Raw genomic sequence first — 21,369 nt, 5'->3', positions numbered from 1 at the left:
CCTTCTGGGTTCAGCTCCAAGTGGGGAAAAAGACACTGGAAACATGGAGACTGCTTGGAAAGATGGTTTAATGGTGGACAGGATCACATGGCTTGAGTTCCTGAATAGAAAAAAGGGCGAGATGCAACGAGTCCCCGGGTTTTATGCCCTCTCTGGCTTTGAACTTCCTGGGACCCCAAAAGAGTGTCCTGATTGGTTGTCAGACTCCCAGGGGGTGGGGGTCTTAGCTAGCCTTGCTGGCTGATATAATCTTCCCCGGTGCCATGTGGTGAGTTTCTGTTGCTAGATGGGTCCTATCGTGTTGCAGATGATGGTCCATTGACAGAGGGTGGGGGGGGTAGGAAGGTGGGAGCTGCTTTGTCTTTAAAACATGCTTCTCCATTTCTCATCCAGGGAAACATAATATTCTGCCTTTTTAATATTTATTTATTTTATTTTATTTCGAATTTATATACCGCACCTTCTCCCGAGGGACTCAGGGCGGTGTACAGCCAGATAAAAACATACAATACAAACATTAAAAAGAATTAAAAGAATATATATTAATTTGGCCTAAAATATTTCATTCTTCTAGGAAAGGGGTGGGTGCTAACTTCCTACGATACCATAAATGCAAATAACTATAAATGCTATAAAATCAAATTAAGTCAAAAGATGCGGAGAAGCGAATATAATTTGGGTCCCAAATGATCTCCTGAACTGGAATAAAATCCACCCCGCTTTTCCCAACAGCCTCTCAATCATTGGAGGGGGTTAAAAAAGAAAAAGAAAAAGAAAAAGAAAGACTAACCCACTTTCAAACAAACTTGAGTTTTCGCCCCAGCATTGTGTGGTCAAGAGTGGAAACTCGGGTGCAGTGTGGCCACCTGCCCACCAGGGGCCGCTTTCCTCCTTCCGCGCGGCTTCGGCCGAGGAGCGCTGGGCAGGAGGAGGAGCAGGAGGGGGGGCGTGGCTCGGAACGTTGAGTAGCTTTTCCATTGTGACGTAACAATGGAGGGGGCGGAGCGAGGGCGAGGGGCGTGGCCCGGCGTCACCCCAGCTGCTTTCTCAGCCCGGCTCGCGGGATCCTTCATTCATTCATAAAGGAAGAGGAAGAAGAGGAAGAAGAGGAGGAGGAGGAAGGAGAAGAGCGCAGCCAGGGTCTCCATCTCCTGCCCGGCCGCAGCGGACTGATCGATCCGCGGGATCTGTTTTTTTCCCAGGTAGGGATGAGATCCCTTTTTGGATGGGCTTTGCCCCTTGGATGGCGCATCTCTTTCTTCCCATGGGACTACAGTTCCCATCATCCCCGGGAAGGGTTGGCATACAAGCGATGGAAGAGGACGAGCTAGAGAAAGAGAGAGAGAAGGATCGCTAGCTTACGATCCGGGGGTGGGGGTGGGGGCTGTCTGGGAGGCCTGACTACAACGCCCATCATCCCCTGAAGCTCCATCTGAAGTGAGGAAGGGTTTTTTTTCAAGGGGGTCCCTGCCTCCTCCTTGCTTCCATGAGCCCCCCACCCCCGTGAATCACTGTCCGGAGTGCTCCCTTTATCCCTTGGGCTACAGTACTCATCATCCTGGGCCCAGGGATGGGAGATGTAGTCTTTCTGATCCAGCTGCCTGGCCGTTGCCTGGCCATCAAGGTATGCCTGTCCTCTGGGGGGTGGGTGGGATAGGGGGGTGGTTACCCCCCCCCACTAGTCGCTGCCCGGAGTGCTCCCTTTATCCCTTGGGCTACAGTACTCATCATCCTGGGCCCGGGGATGGGAGATGTAGTCTTTCTGATCCAGCTGCCTATCCGTTGCCTGGCCATCAAGGTATGCCTGTCCTCTGGGGGGGGGGGAGAGATAGGGGGGTGGTTGAGAGGGTCCTGGGTTCGAGGCGTCTCTGCTCGCCTTTGAAGGGTGCCTCTGCAGAGGGCTCCGGTGGCATTTTGGCTGACTTTGGTGCGGTGTCCTTGTGGGGCTCTGCAGAGCCTGCGGGTGCCGGATGAGGCCGAGGAGGGGGGGGCTGCCCACCCCAGACAGCAACCGGCCAGCCAGCCGGGGAAATGCTGACACCCACCCCATCCCGAGCGAGCTAGAATGGCTGTGGGGAGGGGTGTACTGCCCCTGGACTTGGAGGCTCTGCTTGCCTTTGTAATTGAGAGAGGGTGCTAAAGACTTCGTAGCGTCTACGGATGCCTGCTAGACGTGGTCAAAAAGTATGTAGCAGTCCCACTGAAGATCAGCCTGCGTTTTATGCTTATGGTGCTTGTCTAGAAGCCAGGAGACCGGGAGTTCTAGTCCCACCTGAAGCATAAAAGCTGGCTGGGTGACTTTGGGACAATCACCAGGAGACTGGGAGTTCTGGTTCAGCCTTAGCCATGAAAGCCACCTGAGTGACTTTAAGCCAATCAGCAGGAGACTGGGAGTTCTAGTTCTGCCTTAGGCATGAAAGCCAGCTGGGTGACTTTGAACCAATCACCGGGAGACAGTGAGTTCTAGTTCTGCCTTAGCCATGAAAGCCACCTGGGTGACTTTAAGCCAATCACCAGGAGACTGTGAGTTCTAGTTCTGCCTTAGGCATGAAAGCCAGCTGGGTGACTTTGAACCAATCACCAGGAGGCAGTGAATTCTAGTTCAGCCTTAAGCAGGAAACCTGACTGGCAGACTTTGGGCCAATCACCAGGAGACAGTGAGTTCTAGTTTGGCTTTAGGCGCTTGGCTGGGAAGCTTTGCCCCCAGTCACCAGGGGATTGGGAGTTCTAGTCCTACCTTAAACATGAAAGCCAGCTGGGTGACTTTGAGCCAGTGACTCTCTCTCTCTCTCTCTCTCAGCCTGTCCTACCTTTCAGGGTTGTTGTTGGGAAACTAGGAAGACGAAAGGATATTAGGTATGTTCATCTGACTGTATGACTGTAACTTGTTGCTGGATCTTTATGATTTATATCGATATTGTTTCCTGATTGCTTATTTGTTCCCTATGACTATCATTAAGTGTTGAACCTTATGATTCTTGACGAACATATCTTTTCTTTTATGTACACTGAGAGCGTATGCACCAAAGACAAATTCCCTGTGTGTCCCATCACACTTGGCCAATAAAGAATTCTATCTATCTATCTATCTATCTATCTATCTATCTATCTATCTATCTATCATCTATCTATCTATCTATGACTATCATTAAGTGTTGCACCTTACGATTCTTGACGAAGGTATCTTTTCTTTTATGTACACTGAGAGCGTATGCACCAAAGACAAATTCCCTGTGTGTCCCATCACACTTGGCCAATAAAGAATTCTATCTATCTATCTATCTATCTATCTATCTATCTATCTATCTATCTATCATCTATCTATCTATCTATGACTATCATTAAGTGTTGCACCTTATGATTCTTGACGAACGTATCTTTTCTTTTATGTACACTGAGAGCCTATGCACCAGAGACAAATTCCTTGTGTGTCCAATCACACTTGGCCAATAAATTCTATTCTATTCTATTGAGTTACTTATAAAGGCAGGATAAAAATCTAAGAAATATCAATTAGAATAGAGCTGGAAGGGACCTTGGAGATCATCTAGTCTAACCCCCCCTGCTCCAGCAGGAAACCTTATACTATTCCAGACAGATTGGCTGTCCAGTTTTTTCTTAAAAACCTCCGGTGACGGGGTACCCACAACTTCTAAAGTTGTATAAATGAAATAACTTCATCAACAAAGTCAGCACTGCACTGTTGTTATCCTTATTGTTATTGCTTTTAACCTTCCAACACTTCTAATAAATCACTTCCTTGGCCTCTTTCAAATTCATCTTTAAAAGTAAGATGGCCGTTAAGTGAATCTGGCTTCCCACTTCGCTTGTCAAGAGTTTCGCAAAAGGGGATCACGTGACCCCCAGGACACTGAGACCGTCATAAATATGGGTCAGTTGCCAAGCCTCCGAATTTTAATCACGTGATTTGGGGAGGGGGGCAATGCTGCAAAGGTTGTAAGTGTGAAAACCGTTCATAAGTCGCCTTTTTCAACGTCGTTGTAACTTCAAACCGTCACTAAATGAACGGCTGGCCGTAAGTCGAGGACTATGATAAAAAGAGTAGTGGAAGCTTGGATTCAGCAGAGATAATGGGTCAGTTGTCAGTAATTGAGTTTGAATATGTTTTTGGGATAAACACATGTCCATCCTCCAACAAAAATTAAAATTAAAAGTACTCAAGGGGAATGTCTCATTCTTTTGTTCTATTTCTTAACATCTGCCTATCAAACTGATTTATAGATGCCAAAGATATATAAAATCCAACTTTTCTCAGTTTTAAAGGATTTTAAACAGTTATTTCACCATCTCGGAAGCTGAAAAATGCTGCAAAATGAAAAATTAACAAATGTTGTAATTGCACATTTTGTAAATTTTGCCATTATACCCAATAGATGATCTTAATCTTTTAATTTTTAACTGCTGTTTTGTCTTGTGTTTTTAAATAGGCTGTACACCGCCCTGAGTCCTTCGGGAGAAGGGTGGTATAGAAATAAAATTATTATTATTATTATTATTATTATTATTATTATTATTATTATTATTATTATTATTATTATTATTATTATTATCTCTGAACACAGAGTATGTTGAAAATTCATCCTCGTCTTTTATCAGCTGGTCCAATCCAATTTTTCAATACTGCCATGTTTTTTCCAATTTTCCAATGGACCACTGGACTTTTTCTGCTGTCTGTTTTCTATGTTTCTATTTTAATCGGGTGGGTTGGACGAGGGGTGAAATGCAGATTTTTTCCCTACCGGTTCTGTGGGCATGGCTTGGTGGGCATGGCAGGGGAAGGATACTGCAAAATCCCCATTCCCTCCCCACTCCAGGGGAAGGATACTGCAAAATCCCCATTCTTTCCCCACTCCTGGGGGAAGGATATTGCAAAATCTCCATTTCCACCCCACTCCAGGGGAAGGATACTGCAAAATCCCCATTCCCTCCCCACTCCAGGGGAAGGATACTGCAAAATCTCCATTCCCTCCCCACTCCAGGGGAAGGATACTGCAAAATCTCCATTCCCACCCCACTCCAGGGGAAGGATACTGCAAAATCCCCATTCCCTCCCCATTCCAGGGGAAGGATACTGCAAAATCCCTATTCCCTCCTCACTCCTGGGGGAGGGTACTGCAAAATCCCCATTCCCTCTCCATTCCAGGGGAAGGATACTGCAAAATCCCCATTCCCACCCCACTCCAGGGGAAGGATACTGCAAAATCCCTATTCCCTCCTCACTCCTGGGGGAAGGATATTGCAAAATCTCCATTCCCACCCCACTCCTGGGGCCAGCCAGAGGTGGTATTTGCCGGTTCTCCAAACTACTCAAAATTTCCGCTACTAGTTCTCCAGAACCTGTTAGAACCTACTGGATTTTCACCTCTGGGCTGGACTAGAAGACCTCCAGGGTCCCTTCTGACTCTGTTATTCCATGACTTTCTGCATGTGCGTCTTTTTTAAAGACGCTGTTTATTGTCCTTTGCAAGCAGGGTTGAGCGTAGAGCCTGACACCCAACCAGTGTGTGTGTGTGTGTGTGATATTCAGTGTGTTTGTGTGTTTGTGTGTGTTTGTGTAAAACACTTTTGGCAAACACTCTGGCCAGCTGCACGAATCCCTGCCAATAGAGTTGTCCCTCTCTCTCTTTCTCCTTGCAGGCATTTTTTAAAAAATTGTGTTTTATTTATTAGATTGGTTAAAGCTCTCCGGCTCCAAAAAGATTGAACAGAATATTTTCCAACTCTGTTCCAACTGTAATTGGAGAAGCCGTTGGCAATGGAGTGGAAAGGATCTCTTGTTCGGTGTTGTTATTTTAGAGGTTGTTTTCGCTGGGTAGCTTGGCTGGCTGTTTCTAAGGATAGCTCAACCTTGGGCTCCTGGTGTGTCCCTTGGAAAAAATGCACGAGGTAAATCCTTGTTGTAAGTTTGCAATTCCACTTGAGGAGAAGAGATATTTTATTTCTTTATCAGATTTTTTTAAAAATCCTGCCTTTATTACTTTATAAGTAACTCGAGGTGGAGAACGTGCCTAATACGCTTTCCTATTTTATCCACAAAAAACAACCCTGTTAGGTAGGTTGGGTTGAGAGCGACTGACTGGGCCAAAATCACTCAGCAGGCTTTCATGCCTGAGGTGGAACTAGAACTCACTGTCTCCTGGTGATTGGCCCAAAAGTCACCCAGCCATTTTTCATGCCTAAGGCAGGACTAGAATTCACAGTCTCCTGGATATTGTAATTCATCTCCTCCCACTTACGACTGTATGAGTGTAACTTCTGGGAGTTGAATGGAATTCAACTCCCAGAATTCCCTCGCTGGCCTGAGTGGACTTCAACTCCCAGAATTCCCTCGCTGGCCTGAGTGGACTTCAACTCCCAGAATTCCCTCGCTGGCCCGAGTGGACTTCAACTCCCAGAATTCCCTCGCTGGCCCGAGTGGGCTTCAACTCCAAGAATTCCCTCGCTGGCCCGAGTGGATTTCAACTCCCAGAATTCCCTCACTGGCCTGAGTGGGCTTCAACTCCCAGAATTCCCTCACTGGCCTGAATAGACTTCAACTCCCAGAATTCCCTCACTGGCCTGAATAGACTTCAACTCCCAGAATTCCCTCGCTGGCCTAAGTGGACTTCAACTCCCAGAATTCCCTCACTGGCCTGAATGGACTTTCAGAATTCCACAACCTGAGAATTCTGGGAGTTGAAGTCCACATATCAAAGTGTTAAATTTGGGAAACTCTTGGACTATATTAAAAGCACTGAGTTTGATCCCTTAAATATTATTATTATTATTATTATTATTATTATTATTATTATTATTATTATTATTATTATTATTATTATTCTGGCTAGGGAATTCTGGGAGTTGAAGTCCACATATCTTAGAGTTCCTGAGGCTGAGAAACACCCTCATCGTCTTTAATTCATATTAGAAAGGATCGGTAGATATATAAAGATATATATATTTATTTTATACAAATAAATACGAGTCTTCTGCTGCACCTAGATATCAGCATATACCAACTGAAGATAGTTTTTTAAAAAGTATTGCATAAACACTAACAAGTATTGTGAACATGATTCATTATTAATGCATGGGGAATTCATTTCTTATGAAATGCTAAACCCCAATTCAGTCTTATATAATGCATTTCTATTCCGTTGCGTGCTCCTTTCTCGCCTTGGTGCAGTTTAATTAGCTAAAATACGTTGCAGTTTCAGAGTTAACAACCAATTAGGGTTTCTAGTAGCCAATTTCTTCTTTTTTATATAGTTGGAGTCAGAGATCCAGAATACATTCCCTAAAATCGTGGTAAGCTTTTCCCTATGTACCATGAGTTGGTTGAAATATCACCCTAAACCAGCATGTGGTTTATTTCATCTTGGGTTCAGTTCGATCTAGGAACTCAGCCATGATAGCTCAAAAATCATGGTTTGCAGCTTACTGTGCTCTGCAATTGTGATTTATTCTAAAAATGGTGGTTAGCTAAACAACTCCTGAAAAAGATGGCGATCCAGCCATAACGGAAGACCAGAATAACAGAATGTGGGGATCCAGCTACGGTATATACAGCTAGTCCTTGATTTATGACCACAACTGAGCCCAACATTTCTGTTGCTAAGTGAGACGGTTAAGTGAATTTGCGCCATTTTACGACCTTTGTGGCCACGGTTGTTAAGTGAAACAATGCAGATGTTATCTAATTGGATCTATAATTAACCGAGGACAGGTGATCTTTGGGAGAAAACAAATACGGTTGGGATTATTTGTACAGGAAATCCTCGATTTATGACCACAGTTGAGCCCAAAGTGTCCATTGTTGAGCGAGACCGTTGTTAAGTGACCCATTTTACGACCTTTCTTGCCACAGTTGCTAAGTGAACCACTGCTGTTTGTAACATGGTTGTTAAGCGAATCACTTAAACGTTGTTAAGCGAACGGTCACTCAATGAACCGTCGTAAATCGAGGACTACCTGCATGTGAAGAAAGCATAGATGGAAGCTGCAGCCCGTGTGACCGAAGCCCCTTCGAGTGATTCAAAATTCGGACAATTGGCAGCTGGCAGGTATTTAGGACGGCTGCACCGTCCTGGGGTCACGTGATCCCCCCTTTTGTGACCTTCCCAGCTGACGTCCGACAAACAACCGCAGTGGAGGTACCCAGATTCACTTAACAACCGCATGGCTCACTTGTCGAGCCAATTGTCGAGAGTCGAAATTTTGATCACATGACCACAGGAATGCCGCAAGAGTCATAAGTGTAAAAATCGTTCGTAAGTCCCTTTTTTCAGCGCCGTCGTAACTTTGAATGGTCATTAAATGAATTGTTGTAAATCGAGGACTAACGGTAAACTGGTGCGTGTTGCAGAATTCATTCTGCTTTCATTCTGCACAGAGGCAAACTCGGAAGACTGCAGGGAGAACAAACTGTTCTAGCTTGCAAATTTCTCCTGGGGGTTTTGTTCCCCTAGAAACTCTTCCCCGGAATCCCCCATTGAAATAAACAAGATCACCGCAATGGAAGATTCCATCTGCAGCTTTCGATCTGGACAGATTGCCTTCATAAAACCAACCCCTCTGCCGCTCAGTTCAGAGCTGAATCCGCACTTGGAATAAAATAAATCTTATTTCCTGCAAACGGCATGATGATTGGGGTTAAAGTTATGAATATTTGCTATGGATTCCCCAGCATTGGTCCAATATTTTATTTTCATTTTTATTATTTTATTTATAGGCATTAGTGTTCTAGCCAGGGTTTTTCCTACGTAAATCAAGATGTTGATATAGCCAGAGTTAAGTGACATCCCAAATCACTATTTTCTAGGCTTTATCAGACATTTAAGCAGCATGATGCTGTCTGTTGTAAGACTTAAGGGAGACTTACAACAGACAGCATAATGCTGCTTAAATGTCTGATAAAGCCTAGAAAATAGTGATTTGGGATGTCACTTAACTCTGGCTATATCAACATCTTGATTTACGTAGGAAAAACCCTGGCTAGAACAGTTGGACCTTTGTATGAACACAGTTGTTAAGTGAATCATTGCAGTTGTGAAGTTAGCAAAGTGAATTTGGCTGTTGTAAGTCGAGGACTACCTCTGTATAAACAGCTCAAGCTCGCTGACAAATCTAATACTCTTTCCTCCTCTTTTCCCCACAACAACCCTGTGAGGTGGGTTTGGGCTCAAAGAGAGGGACTGGCCCTAAATCATCCAGCTGGCGTTCATGCCTAAGGTGGGACTAGAACTCACCGTCTCCTGGTGATTGAATGAAAGTCACCCAGCTGGCATTCATGCCTAAGGCGGGACTAGAACTCACCGTCTCCTGGTGATTAGTCCAAAGTCACCCAGCTGGCTTTCATGCCTAAGGCGGGACTAGAACTCACCGTCTCCTGGTGATTAGTCCAAAGTCACCCAGCTGGCTTTCATGCCTAAGGCGGGACTAGAACTCACCGTCTCCTGGTGATTGGTCCAAAGTCACCCAGCTGGCTTTCATGCCTAAGGCGGGACTAGAACTCACCGTCTCCTGGTGATTGGTCCAAAGTCACCCAGCTGGCTTTCATGCCTAAGGCGGGACTAGAACTCACCGTCTCCTGGTGATTGGTCCAAAGTCACCCAGCTGGCTTTCATGCCTAAGGCGGGACTAGAACTCACCGTCTCCTGGTGATTGGTCCAAAGTCACCCAGCTGGCTTTCATGCCTAAGGCGGGACTAGAACTCACCGTCTCCTGGTGATTGGTCCAAAGTCACCCAGCTGGCGTTCATGCCTAAGGCGGGACTAGAACTCACCGTCTCCTGGTGATTGGTCCAAAGTCACCCAGCTGGCGTTCATGCCTAAGGCGGGACTAGAACTCACCGTCTCCTGGTGATTGGCCCAAAGTCACCCAGCTGGCTTTCATGCCTAAGGCGGGACTAGAACTCACCGTCTCCTGGTGATTGGCCCAAAGTCACCCAGCTGGCATTCATGCCTAAGGCGGGACTAGAACTCACCGTCTCCTGGTGATTGGTCCAAAGTCACCCAGCTGGCTTTCATGCCTAAGGCGGGACTAGAACTCACCGTCTCCTGGTGATTGGTCCAAAGTCACCCAGCTGGCATTCATGCCTAAGGTGGGACTTGAACTCACCGTCTCCCGGTGATTGGATGAAAGTCACCCAGCTGGCATTCATGCCTAAGGCGGGACTAGAACTCACCGTCTCCTGGTGATTGGTCCAAAGTCACCCAGCTGGCATTCATGCCTAAGGTGGGACTAGAACTCACCGTCTCCCGGTGATTGGATGAAAGTCACCCAGCTGGCATTCATGCCTAAGGCGGGACTAGAACTCACCGTCTCCCGGTGATTGGATGAAAGTCACCCAGCTGGCGTTCATGCCTAAGGCGGGACTAGAACTCACCGTCTCCTGGTGATTGGATGAAAGTCACCCAGCTGGCATTCATGCCTAAGGTGGGACTAGAACTCACCGTCTCCCGGTGATTGGCCCAAAGTCATCCTGCTGGCATTCATGCCTAAGGTGGGACTAGAACTCACAGTCTCCTGGTGATTGGCCCAAAGTCACCCAATTGGGTTTTATGCCTAAGGCGGGACTAGAACTCACAGTCTCCCGGTGATTGGCCCAAAGTCACCCAGCTGGCATTCATGCCTAATGTGGGACTAGAATTTACAGACTCCTGGTGATTGGATGAAAGTCACCCAGCTGGCTTTCATGCCTAAGGTGGGACTAGAACTCACAGTCTCCCAGTGATTGGATGAAAGTCACCCAACCACCTTAATGCCTAAGGCACTAGAACTCCCCATCTCCTGGTGATTGGCCCAAAGATAGCTAGCCAGCTTTCGTACCTAAGGCAGGATTAGAACTCGCCATCCCTTTCCATGTCTGCCAGGGCCGATCCATGGGCACTTGGCTTTCAGTCTCCAGAAAGTACTTCTGAGAATGCACAGAGTGTTTTTGCCTCTGTGCATTCCCAAACACCTTTTAGAAATGTAATCCAACAAGGTAGACCTCAATTTACGACCAAAATTGGTTGCAAAATCGGGCGCAACTCCCTTAAAGGACCACATTGTTTAGCGACGGAAGTTTCTGTCCCCGTTGCGGTCATACATCAAGGACTATCTGTATATAGGCAGTCCTCGACTTATGACCACAATGGAGGCCAAAATGTCCATGGCTCAGGACTAACCGGTACTGCTTAAATTTCTTCTCTTTTTGAGAGTTTAATTTGGGTTTCTTAAGAGGCGGACAGAAAGAGGGCGATTTAACGATGGAAGATATTTGGTTTATTATTTTGTGTTTCGAACGTTATGTCAGAATTTGGAGCGTGATGTTTATTCCGCTGGAATTGTTTTTGTTTTTAATTATTCAGGGTGTTTACTGGGCCCGGATGGATCAAAGCGAGGCTTTTGAAAACGGGCAGATGAATTTGGATAAGTTGTATGTGCATTTCTCGCTTGTTTTTGCTTCTGCTTTTTGTCTGTCAGGAGTTTATCAATATAGACCGTGAACTAAATCAGATTTGCTGTTTTTCTCAGATCCGGAAGGATTAATTAATTAATTAATACCCTCCAATTGTGAGAATAATAAGTGTGTGTGTGGGGGAGTTTCTGACTCCCGTGTGAGATTGTTTGGAAAGTTAAAACAAGTCGTCCTCGACTTACAACTACAACTGAGGACCACATTTCTGTTGCTAAGCGAGACATGTACCGAGTTTTGCCCCATTTTGCAACCTTTCTTTCCCACGGTTGTTAAGCGAATCACTGCTGTTGTTCAGTTAGTAACGTGGTTGTTAAGTGAATCTGGTTTCCCCCCCCATTGACCGCTTGTTGGAAGGACGCAAAAGGGGACCATGGGAATGCTGTAAGCGTGAAATACGGTCATAAGTCGCTTCTTTCGGTCCCGTCGTAAATTCGAACGGTCACTAAACAAATGGTTGTAAGTTGAGGATTATCTGTACGCTGTCTAGGTTTGTCGTAATGCCATGGCTTTCCTCCCAAGGAGCAACAATGATTTTGGAGAATAATAAAATATTTCACTTCTTCCATGTCTTCTCCTTGTCCTCATATTGCAATGCTTCATTTAGTGACCGTTCAACGTTACAGCGGCACTGAAAAAAGTGACTTATGACCGTTTTTTACCCTTACGACCGTCGCACTGTCCCCGTGGTCATGTGATCAAAATTCAGACGCTTGGTAACTCATATTTATGACGATTGCAGTGTCCCGGGATCATGCGATCCCCTTTTGCGACCAGACAACGGGGAAGCCAGATTCACTTTATTTAACAGCTGGGTTACTAACGTAACAACTGCAGTGATTCGCTTAACAACGGTGGCGAGAAAAGTCGTAAAATTAGGCCAAACTCACTTAACAAATGTCTCACTTAGCAATATCAATTTTGGGCTCCGTTGCGGTCGTAAGACGAGGACTAGCTGTCTTTGCCAGGAAGTAATTGGGACCGGGTGCCGCAATCTTCGTTTTTTTAATGTTGAGTTTCATGCCAACGTTTCCACTTTCGTCTTTCCGAGATGGGTCAAATGAGGACCCAGATTGTTGGGGGGCAAGAGGCTGACTCTGTAAATCGCTTAGAGAGGGCTGTAAAAGCACTGTGAAGCGGTATATAAGTCTAAGTGCTATTGCTATTGCCTTCCCTTCCTTCCTCCCTTCCTCATTTCCTTCCTTCCTTCCTTCCTTCTTCTCCCATTCTCCTTCCTTCCTTCTTTCCTTCGTCTTCTCCCATTCTCCTTCCATCCTTCCTTCCTTCTTCTTCTCCCATTCTCCTTCTTTTCTTCTTCTCCCATTCTCCTTCCTTCCTTCCTTCTTCTCCCATTCTCCTTCCTTCCTTCTTTTCTTCCTTCTTCTTCTCCCATTCTCCTTCCTTCCTACCTTCCTTCCTTTCTTCTTCTCCCATTCTGCTTCCTTCCTTCCTTCCTCCCATTCTCCTTCCTTCCTTCCTCCCTTCCTCTTCATTTCCTTCCTTCCTTCCTTCTTCTTCTCCCATTCTCCTTCCTTCCTTCCTTCCTTCTTCACCTCCTCCCATTCTCCTTCCTTCCTTCTTCTTCTCCCATTCTCCTTCCTTCCTTCCTTCTTCTTCTCCCATTCTCCTCCCTTCCTTCCTTCCTCCCTTCCTCTTCATTTCCTTCCTTCCTTCCATCCTTCCTTCCTTCTTCTTCTCCCATTCTCCTTCCTTCCTTCCTTCCTTCTTCTCCCATTCTCTTTCCTTCCTACCTTCCTTCCTTTCTTCTTCTCCCATTTTCCTTCCTTCCTTCCTTCCTTCCTTCCTTCCTTCTTCTTCTCCCATTCTCCTTCCTTCCTTCCTTCCTTCTTCTCCCATTTTCTTTCCTTCCTACCTTCCTTTCTTTCTTCTTCTCCCATTCTCCTTCCTTCCTTCCTTCCTCCCTTCCTCTTCATTTCCTTCCTTCCTCCCTTCCTTCTTTCCTTCTTCTCCCATTCTCCTTCCTGCCTTCCTTCTTCCTCCATTCTCCTTCCTTCCTTCCTTCCTTCCTTCCTTCCTTCCTTCCTTCCTTCCTTCTTCTCCCATTCTCCTTCCTTCCTTCTTTCCTTCGTCTTCTCCCATTCTCCTTCCATCCTTCCTTCCTTCTTCTTCTCCCATTCTCCTTCTTTTCTTCTTCTCCCATTCTCCTTCCTTCCTTCCTTCTTCTCCCATTCTCTTTCCTTCCTACCTTCCTTCCTTTCTTCTTCTCCCATTCTGCTTCCTTCCTTCCTTCCTCCCATTCTCCTTCCTTCCTTCCTCCCTTCCTCTTCATTTCCTTCCTTCCTTCCTTCTTCTTCTCCCATTCTCCTTCCTTCCTTCCTTCCTTCTTCACCTCCTCCCATTCTCCTTCCTTCCTTCTTCTTCTCCCATTCTCCTTCCTTCCTTCCTTCTTCTTCTCCCATTCTCCTCCCTCCCTTCCTTCCTCCCTTCCTCTTCATTTCCTTCCTTCCTTCCATCCTTCCTTCCTTCTTCTTCTCCCATTCTCCTTCCTTCCTTCCTTCCTTCTTCTCCCATTCTCTTTCCTTCCTACCTTCCTTCCTTTCTTCTTCTCCCATTTTCCTTCCTTCCTTCCTTCCTTCCTTCCTTCCTTCCTTCTTCTTCTCCCATTCTCCTTCCTTCCTTCCTTCCTTCTTCTCCCATTTTCTTTCCTTCCTACCTTCCTTTCTTTCTTCTTCTCCCATTCTCCTTCCTTCCTTCCTTCCTCCCTTCCTCTTCATTTCCTTCCTTCCTCCCTTCCTTCTTTCCTTCTTCTCCCATTCTCCTTCCTGCCTTCCTTCTTCCTCCATTCTCCTTCCTTCCTTCCTTCCTTCCTTCCTTCCTTCCTTCTTCTTCTTCTCCCATTCTCCTTCCTTCCTTCCATCCATCCATGTTGGCACAGTGGTTGAGAATGCAGTATTGCAAGCTAATTTCACTGCTCACTGTCAGCAGTTCGATCCTGACCGGCTCAAGGTTGACTCAGCCTTCCGTCCTTCCGAGGTTGGTAAAATGAGGACCTGGATTGTTGGGGGCGATAGGCTTATTCCATAAACTGCTTAGAGACGGCTGTAAAGCACCGTGAAGCGGTATATAAGTCTAAGGGCTATTGCTATCAAGAGACTTTTAAATTCTTTTGCATAATAAGATGCATGATGATTTGTTTTTCATGATTTTGCATGTCTTAGGGGCATATTCTCTTCTAGCAAAATCTTAACTGCCCCAATTATGCTGTGTTTTACTATCACTTTAGACAGAGGAAATTGCAATCCATCTAAATTACGGGGTACAGATTTATCCGGTTTGTTACTTTTTAAAAATGAGGGTTTGCTTCCCCCCTCCTTTTCTTTGGGGTGGGGGCTTACCTAGTGTGCATTTCTGGCAAGACCTCAAGCATTTAATGACTACGTTAAAAGGAAAAAGGTAACATAGGAATTAGGCTGAAGATCCAGCCTACAGCCATGGAAGCTCTCTGCAGGTGCCAATCAAATTGCAGGCGAGGTCTGTCTAAAGATTGCTTTGCATGTTGGTCCTTGATTGCAACTTGGCTGGCTGAATTAAGCTGCACAAAGTCTTATTTTTAGAAGCAGTGATTTGCACTCCCTTCAATCTTTTTCCACCCAGTCTGGTTGAAAGCTTAGCATTTACTTTGCTTCGAGGAGCCAAAGTGGTATTTATGGCGCTGAAGGAATTCCAGACAACGCAAGCGGGATGGGATTTTTTTAAATTACTGCCGAATTTGGGTCCATCCGGAAGCTGCAGGACCGGTGCGTTACAAGAAAGATTTTTTTTTAAAACGGGCATGTCTACGGAAAAGAATAACAAGGATAATTAGGGGACTGGAGGCTAAAAGATAAAGAACGGTTGCAGGAATTGAGGGCGTTTTATCAGGTTCGCCTGATTCGCCAGTTGCGTCCTTTTCTGGATCGGGACTCGTTAAATACGGTCACTCATGCCCTCGTCACTTCCCGCCTGGACTACTGCAATGCTCTCTACATGGGGCTCCCCTTGAGGAGCACCTGGAGGCTCCAGCTGGTCCAGAATGTGGCCGCGCGGGTGGTTATGGAAGCAACATGGCATTCCCATGTGACCCCCCTTCTGCGCGAGCTGCACTGGCTCCCGGTGGTCTTCCGGGTGCGCTTCAAGGTTTTGGTTACCACCTTTAGAGCGCTCCATGGCTTAGGACCTGGGTACTTGCGGGACTGCCTGCTACCACCAATAGCCTCCCACCGACCGGTACGCTCCCATAGAGAGGGTCTCCTCCGGGTGCCGTCGGCCAAACAATGTCGACTGGTGGCCCCCAGGGGGAGAGTCTTCTCTGTGGGGGCACCTACGATCTGGAACGAGCTCCCTCCGGAGATACGGAGGATCCCAGACCTGCGCGCTTTTCGCCGTGCCATCAAAACATTTCTTTTTCAGCAGGCCGGCCTGGCCTAACCTCTCTTTAAACTTTTAAAAATTTTTAAATTTTAAATTTGTCTTAAGAATTTGGGGTGTTTTAAATTTCGTTTCCGGGCCAAATTATTTAATTGTATTTTAATGCTTTTTAACATTTGTATTATATGTATTTTATCTGGCTGTTCACCGCCCTGAGTCCTTTGGGAGTAGGGCGGTATACAAATTCAATAAATAATAATAATAATATAAAGCCTAGAGAAAAGAAGGACTACAGGTGACATGATAGCAGAATTCCAGTATTTGAAGGGGCTGCAACAAAGAGGAGGGGGGGGTCAATTTATTTTCCAAAGCACCTGAAGGCAGGACAAAAAACTAATGGATGGAAACTCATCAAGGAGAGAAGCAACCTGGAATTGAGGAGAAACTTCCTAACAGTGAGGACAATTAACCCGTGGAACAGCTTGCCACCAGAAGTTGCGGGCTGCAAGTTCTGCCTTGATTTCTTTGGCTGCTTCGCTGGGCTGCCAACAACAGGATAACAGAGTTGGAAGGGACCTTGGAGGTCTTCTAGTCCAACCCCCTGCTCAAGCAGGAGACCCTATACCCGTGACGGCGAACCCCGTGCCACAAGTGGCAGGTGGAGCCATATCTGTGGGCAAGCGAGCGTTGCCCTAACTCAGCTCCAGCGCACATGCACGCACCGCCCAGCTGATTTTTGGGCCTTCCGGGCCCACTGGAAGTCGGGAAATGGGCCGTTTCTGGCCTCTGGGGGTGTGGGGGAGGCTGTTTTTGCCCTCCCCAGGCTCCAGAGGCTTTCTTGGAGCTTGGGGAGGGCAAAAAACAGGCCTTCCGGGCCCACTGGAAGTCAGGAAATGAGCTGTTTCCAGCCTCTGGAGGGCCTCCGGGGAGGTGGGGAGGCCGTTTTTGCCCTCCCCAGGCTCCAAAAAGCTTCTGGAGCCTGAAGAGAGCAAAAAACGGACCTTCCGGGCCCACCGGAAGTCGGGAAATGAGCTGTTTCCAGCCTCTGGAGGGCCTCCGGGGAGGTGGGGAGGCTGTTTTCGCCCTCCCCAGACTCTAAGAAAGTCTCTGGAGCCTGGGGAGGGCAAAAAATGGGCCTACTGGGCCCACCGGTAACATTTTTGCCGTCGCGTGCGAAAAGCGAGGGGAGTGAGGGCGGGGTCATGTGCACATGCATGGGGGGCATTGAATTATGGGTGTGGGCATGCGCACGCACGACCCCCCCCCGCTCTCCCCCCGTTTTTCTCACGCGACGGCAAAAAAGTTAGCCATTACTGCCCTATACTATTTCGGACAAATGACTGCTTTATAAACCTCCAGTGATGAAGCCACCCACAACTTCTGGAGGCAACTTCTGTTCCACAAAGAGCCTTCAGAAGGGGAAAATTTGTCTCCGTTCCCCAAACAAAGCAAATCTGTACCGATAAAAAACAAAATGGAGGAATACGCTTGAGAGAATGCGCTGGGCACGGAGCCCTCGCAGAAGCTGTGGGAGAGAAATTTCCCTCTCAATGTCACAGCTGTGGTTCCGTGAATGGGTGTGTGTTTTTGTGTGTGTGTTTGTGTAGGTCTCTGTATTTTGAGGCCCTGGTGGCACAATGTGGCGGCTATTTAGGGATTGGAGAGACGGGAAAATTGTTGGCCAGCAGGAAATCCCAAGCCACCCCAGGTAGTCCTTGACTTACAACAGTTCATTTAGTGACCATTTGAAGTTGCGAGGGCCCTGAAAGAAGTGACTTAGGACCGTTTTTCACACTTACGACCGTTGCAGCGTCCCCCACAATCGCGAGGTTTACGAGCTGACTCATATTTACGACGGTCGCAGTGTCATACCCTCCCCCCCCCCCAGGGTCACGCGATCCCCTCTTTTGACCTTCTGATCAACGGAGTCATTGGGGAAGCCCGATTTACTTAACAACCGGGGTTGCTAATTTAACCGCTGCAGTGATTCACTTAGCGACGGTGACAAGCAAAATGGGTCGTAATGGTCGTAATACGGGGCAAAGCTCCCTTAACAAATGTTTCACTGATCAACAGAAATTTTGGGCCCAGTTGTGGTCTTACGTCGAGGACCGCCTGAATTTTACAAAATTTGGTGCCCCAAATCTCTATTTTATACACCTTTGTGGCCCAAAATCTCCATTTTAATTGTAAACTGGAGATTTTGGGCCACGAGGGTGTATAAAATAGAGATTTGGGGCACCAAATTTTGTCTCTATTTCAGCACCTTCGTCTTCTTTTTCCTATTTTTCCACACTTCCTGCTGTTTATTTCAAGAATCGCTCTTTTCTTTCAAAACCAAGGAAGTTTCTTCTTCCTGTTTGGCTGGGACGATTGCTAATTGTGTGCTATTTCCTTTCTTTTTTGCTTGGTCACGTTCCTTTTCTTCCACCCCAAGGCCTTCTCTGAGACCAAATTCAGAAAACTGCACAATGAGGAAAAAAAAAACTAAGTGAAACAATGCCAGGAGACAACACTGAGAAGAAGTCCTCGACCTACGACCGTAATTGAGCCCCCAAATTTGTGCTCTTAAGCAAGACGTTTTGTTCAGCGAGTTTTGCCCCATTGTGTTTCCGCGGTTGTTAAGTGAACCACTGCTGTTGTTAAATGAGTCACACGGTTGTTAAGTGAATCTGATTTCCCCGTTTATCAGAAGGTCGCAAAACGATCCCGGGACACTGCAACTGTCATAAATATGAATCCGTTGCCAAGCATCCGGATTTTGATCATATGACTGTGGGGATGGTGCAACAGTCGTAAGTGTGAAAAAATGACATAAATCATTTTTTTGAATGCTGTTGTATTGTAACATCAAATAGTCACTATAAACTATAAACACGGTGGTTATAAGTCAAGGACTGTAATTACAGATTTTTTAATCTGCATTTGATTTAGCTGAGCTCAAAAAAACAGGCCAGCACCTGGATACGAGGCTGAAGTTTCCTTGGCAGCTGGTTTCTTCTTGTTTGCTGTGACTTTGAGATCTCCTATTCATTTATTTACTTAATCATCAAATTTATATACCTGCTCAATTTAAAGCTATGCTGGCTGGAGAATTCTGCGAGTTGAAGTCCACAAGTCTTAAAGTTTGAAGACTTCTGATCAAATTCCTTTCTGTTCCTAAATGTTATGCATTTGCTGTCCTAACAAAAAAGCTGAACTGTGCAAAAATGTTTTCCTCTCTCTTCCATTTAGCTCTTGGCCCCAAATTCACTTTCTGGTTGTCCATTGTGGCTTGTACAGGTAATCCTCGAGTTACGATGACGGTCGAGCCCCAAATTTCCATTGCTAAGTGGCTTTTGAGCCATTGTATGACTTTTTTTGCCATAGTATTTTTAAGTGAATCGGCAGTTGTTAAGTCGGTAACATGGTTGTTAAGTGAAGCGGGCTTCCCCATTGAGTTTGCTTCTCAGGAGGTCGCAAAGGGGGAATCACATAACCCCCCTGGGACCCCCCTGCAATCGTCATTAATATGAGTCAGTTGCCAAACGGCTGAATTTTGATCTTGAATTTTGAATGCTGCAACGGTCGTAAGGATGAAGACGGTACTGAAAAAAAGCGAGTTACGTCTGCGGAATGAAGTTCACAGGTCTTAAAGTCTCTAAGGTTGGACACCCTGGGTGGCTCAGTGGCTAAGACTCTGAGCTTGTCGATCAGAAAGGTCGGTAGTTCGAATCCGTACTATAGGTGTCCTGCGTGATTACGGGGCTGGACTAGATGACCTCCAAGGTCCCTTCCAACTTTGTTACTGTTAGCCCTGTTGTAGATGAATAATAAAGATATTTTTGGAAGCTTTGACTACATCTACAGGTAGTCCTCCACTTACAACAATTTGTTTAGTGGCCGTTTGAAGCTACGACGGCCCTGAAAATGGTGACTTATTACCGTTTTTCACACTTATGACCCCACATGGTCAAAACTGAGATGCTTGGCAACTGGTTCATATTTATGATGGTTTCAGGGTCACGCAAACCCCATTTTTCGCGCTTTTCACCATGCCATTAAAACATTTCTTTTTCAGCAGGCCGGACTGGCCTAACCTCTCTTTTAAACTTTTAAACTTTTAAAAATTTTTAAATTTTAAATTTGTCTTAAGAATTTGGGGTGTTTTAAATTTCGTTTTCCGGGCCAAATTATTTAATTGTATTTTAATGCTTTTTAACATTTGTATTATATGTATTTTATCTGGCTGTTCACCGCCCTGAGTCCTTCGGGAGTAGGGCGGTATACAAATTCAATAAATAAATAATAATAATATTAATAATTTTTGCGACCTCCATGCCAGCAAACTCAACGGGGGGGGGGAGCCGGATTCGCTTAAGATCCGTGCGACTTAACTTCACAACTGCTTTGATTCTACTTCGCAAGCCCGCCGCCGAGGCAAGGAAGGTCGTGCAAATCGGTCGAAACTCACTTAACCACTGCCTCACAGAAACTTTGGGCTCCGTCGAGGTTGTAACTCGAGGACTACAACTGGACAGCGCCGTTAAGGATAAAAGAGGAACCGCAGTGCCTTTTGTGTGGATGGTGCTTAAAAACAACAACAACTAACTTTTGCAATGGGGTAGTAAGCAGATGTTGGTACCCAAACAAAGATGCTTGCTATTTTCAGCCCACGTGCCGAGTTGAGCCACGCTCACGTGGGAACCCTGGCAGAGGCGTCAACCAGTGCAAGGCTGAGCTAATCCTGCGTCATAAGGAACAGAAGGGCGCATTAAAAACAAGGAATCTTTTCAGTTATAAGCCACTACTCTACAGGGACATCCAGTTTTGGTCGCCACGATATTAAAAAAGATGTGGAGACTCTAGAAAGAGTGCAGAGAAGAGCAACAAAGAGAATTAGGGGATTGGAGGATAAAACATATGAAGAACGGTTGCAGGAACTGGGTATGTCTAGTTTAATGAAAAGAAGGACTAAGGGAGACATGATAGCAGTCTTCCAAAAATTGAGGGGCTTCCACAAAGAAGTTGGGGTCAAAATATTCTCCAAAGCATCTGAAGAAACAATGGGTGGAAAGTCACCAAGGAGAGAAGCAACTTAGAACTAAGGAGAAATTTCTTGACAGAGAAAAAGCAATTAGCCAGTGGAACTGCTTGCCACCAGAAGTTGTGGGTGCTCCATCACTTTTAAGAACAAACCGGACAGCCGTTTATCGGAAAGGGGGTGTAGGCCCCGTGATGACTTTGAGCAGGGGGTTGGACTAGATGACCTCTTAAGTTCCCTTCCAACTCTGCCATTCTAATCTTTATTTTTTTTATTTTATTTTATTTCCAGTTTATATACCGCCCTTCTCCCTGAGGACTCAGGGCGGTGTACAGCCAGAGTTAAGAACATGAAATACAAATATTAAAAAACAATTAAAACATATATAAATTTGGCCCAAAAATTAAAAATCACAAACCAATTAAAACATTTAAAAATTTCTTCTTAAGCCATCTGTTTTATCTATGTCTGGTTTAATGAAAAGAAGGACATGGGGGGACGATTGCCGTGTCCTTGG

General features: G+C 45.9%; 1 protein-coding gene across 2 annotated transcripts in view; it reads left to right on the top strand.

Moving 5' to 3' along the window:
- The first annotated feature begins 876 nt into the window (after positions 1-876).
- RELT (RELT TNF receptor) overlaps positions 877-21,369 on the top strand; it is a 57,370-nt gene continuing 36,877 nt past the window's right edge. The window contains exons 1-2 of one of the 2 annotated variants that reach the window (XM_087895730.1): positions 1,042-1,202; positions 2,801-2,856. The gene's annotated coding sequence lies outside the window, so the exon portion shown is untranslated. Of the gene's footprint in view, positions 1,203-2,800; positions 2,857-21,369 lie in introns of both variants that reach the window. The other variant, XM_087895729.1, reaches the window with a different exon arrangement.

This window comes from Pantherophis guttatus, chromosome 5 (assembly GCF_059756535.1).
Source record: "Pantherophis guttatus breed Tessera chromosome 5, ASM5975653v1, whole genome shotgun sequence".
NCBI classification, from domain to species: domain Eukaryota; kingdom Metazoa; phylum Chordata; class Lepidosauria; order Squamata; family Colubridae; genus Pantherophis; species Pantherophis guttatus.
Note: the sequence above shows the minus strand (reverse complement) of the source record. Positions and strands in the feature narration are given on the sequence as shown.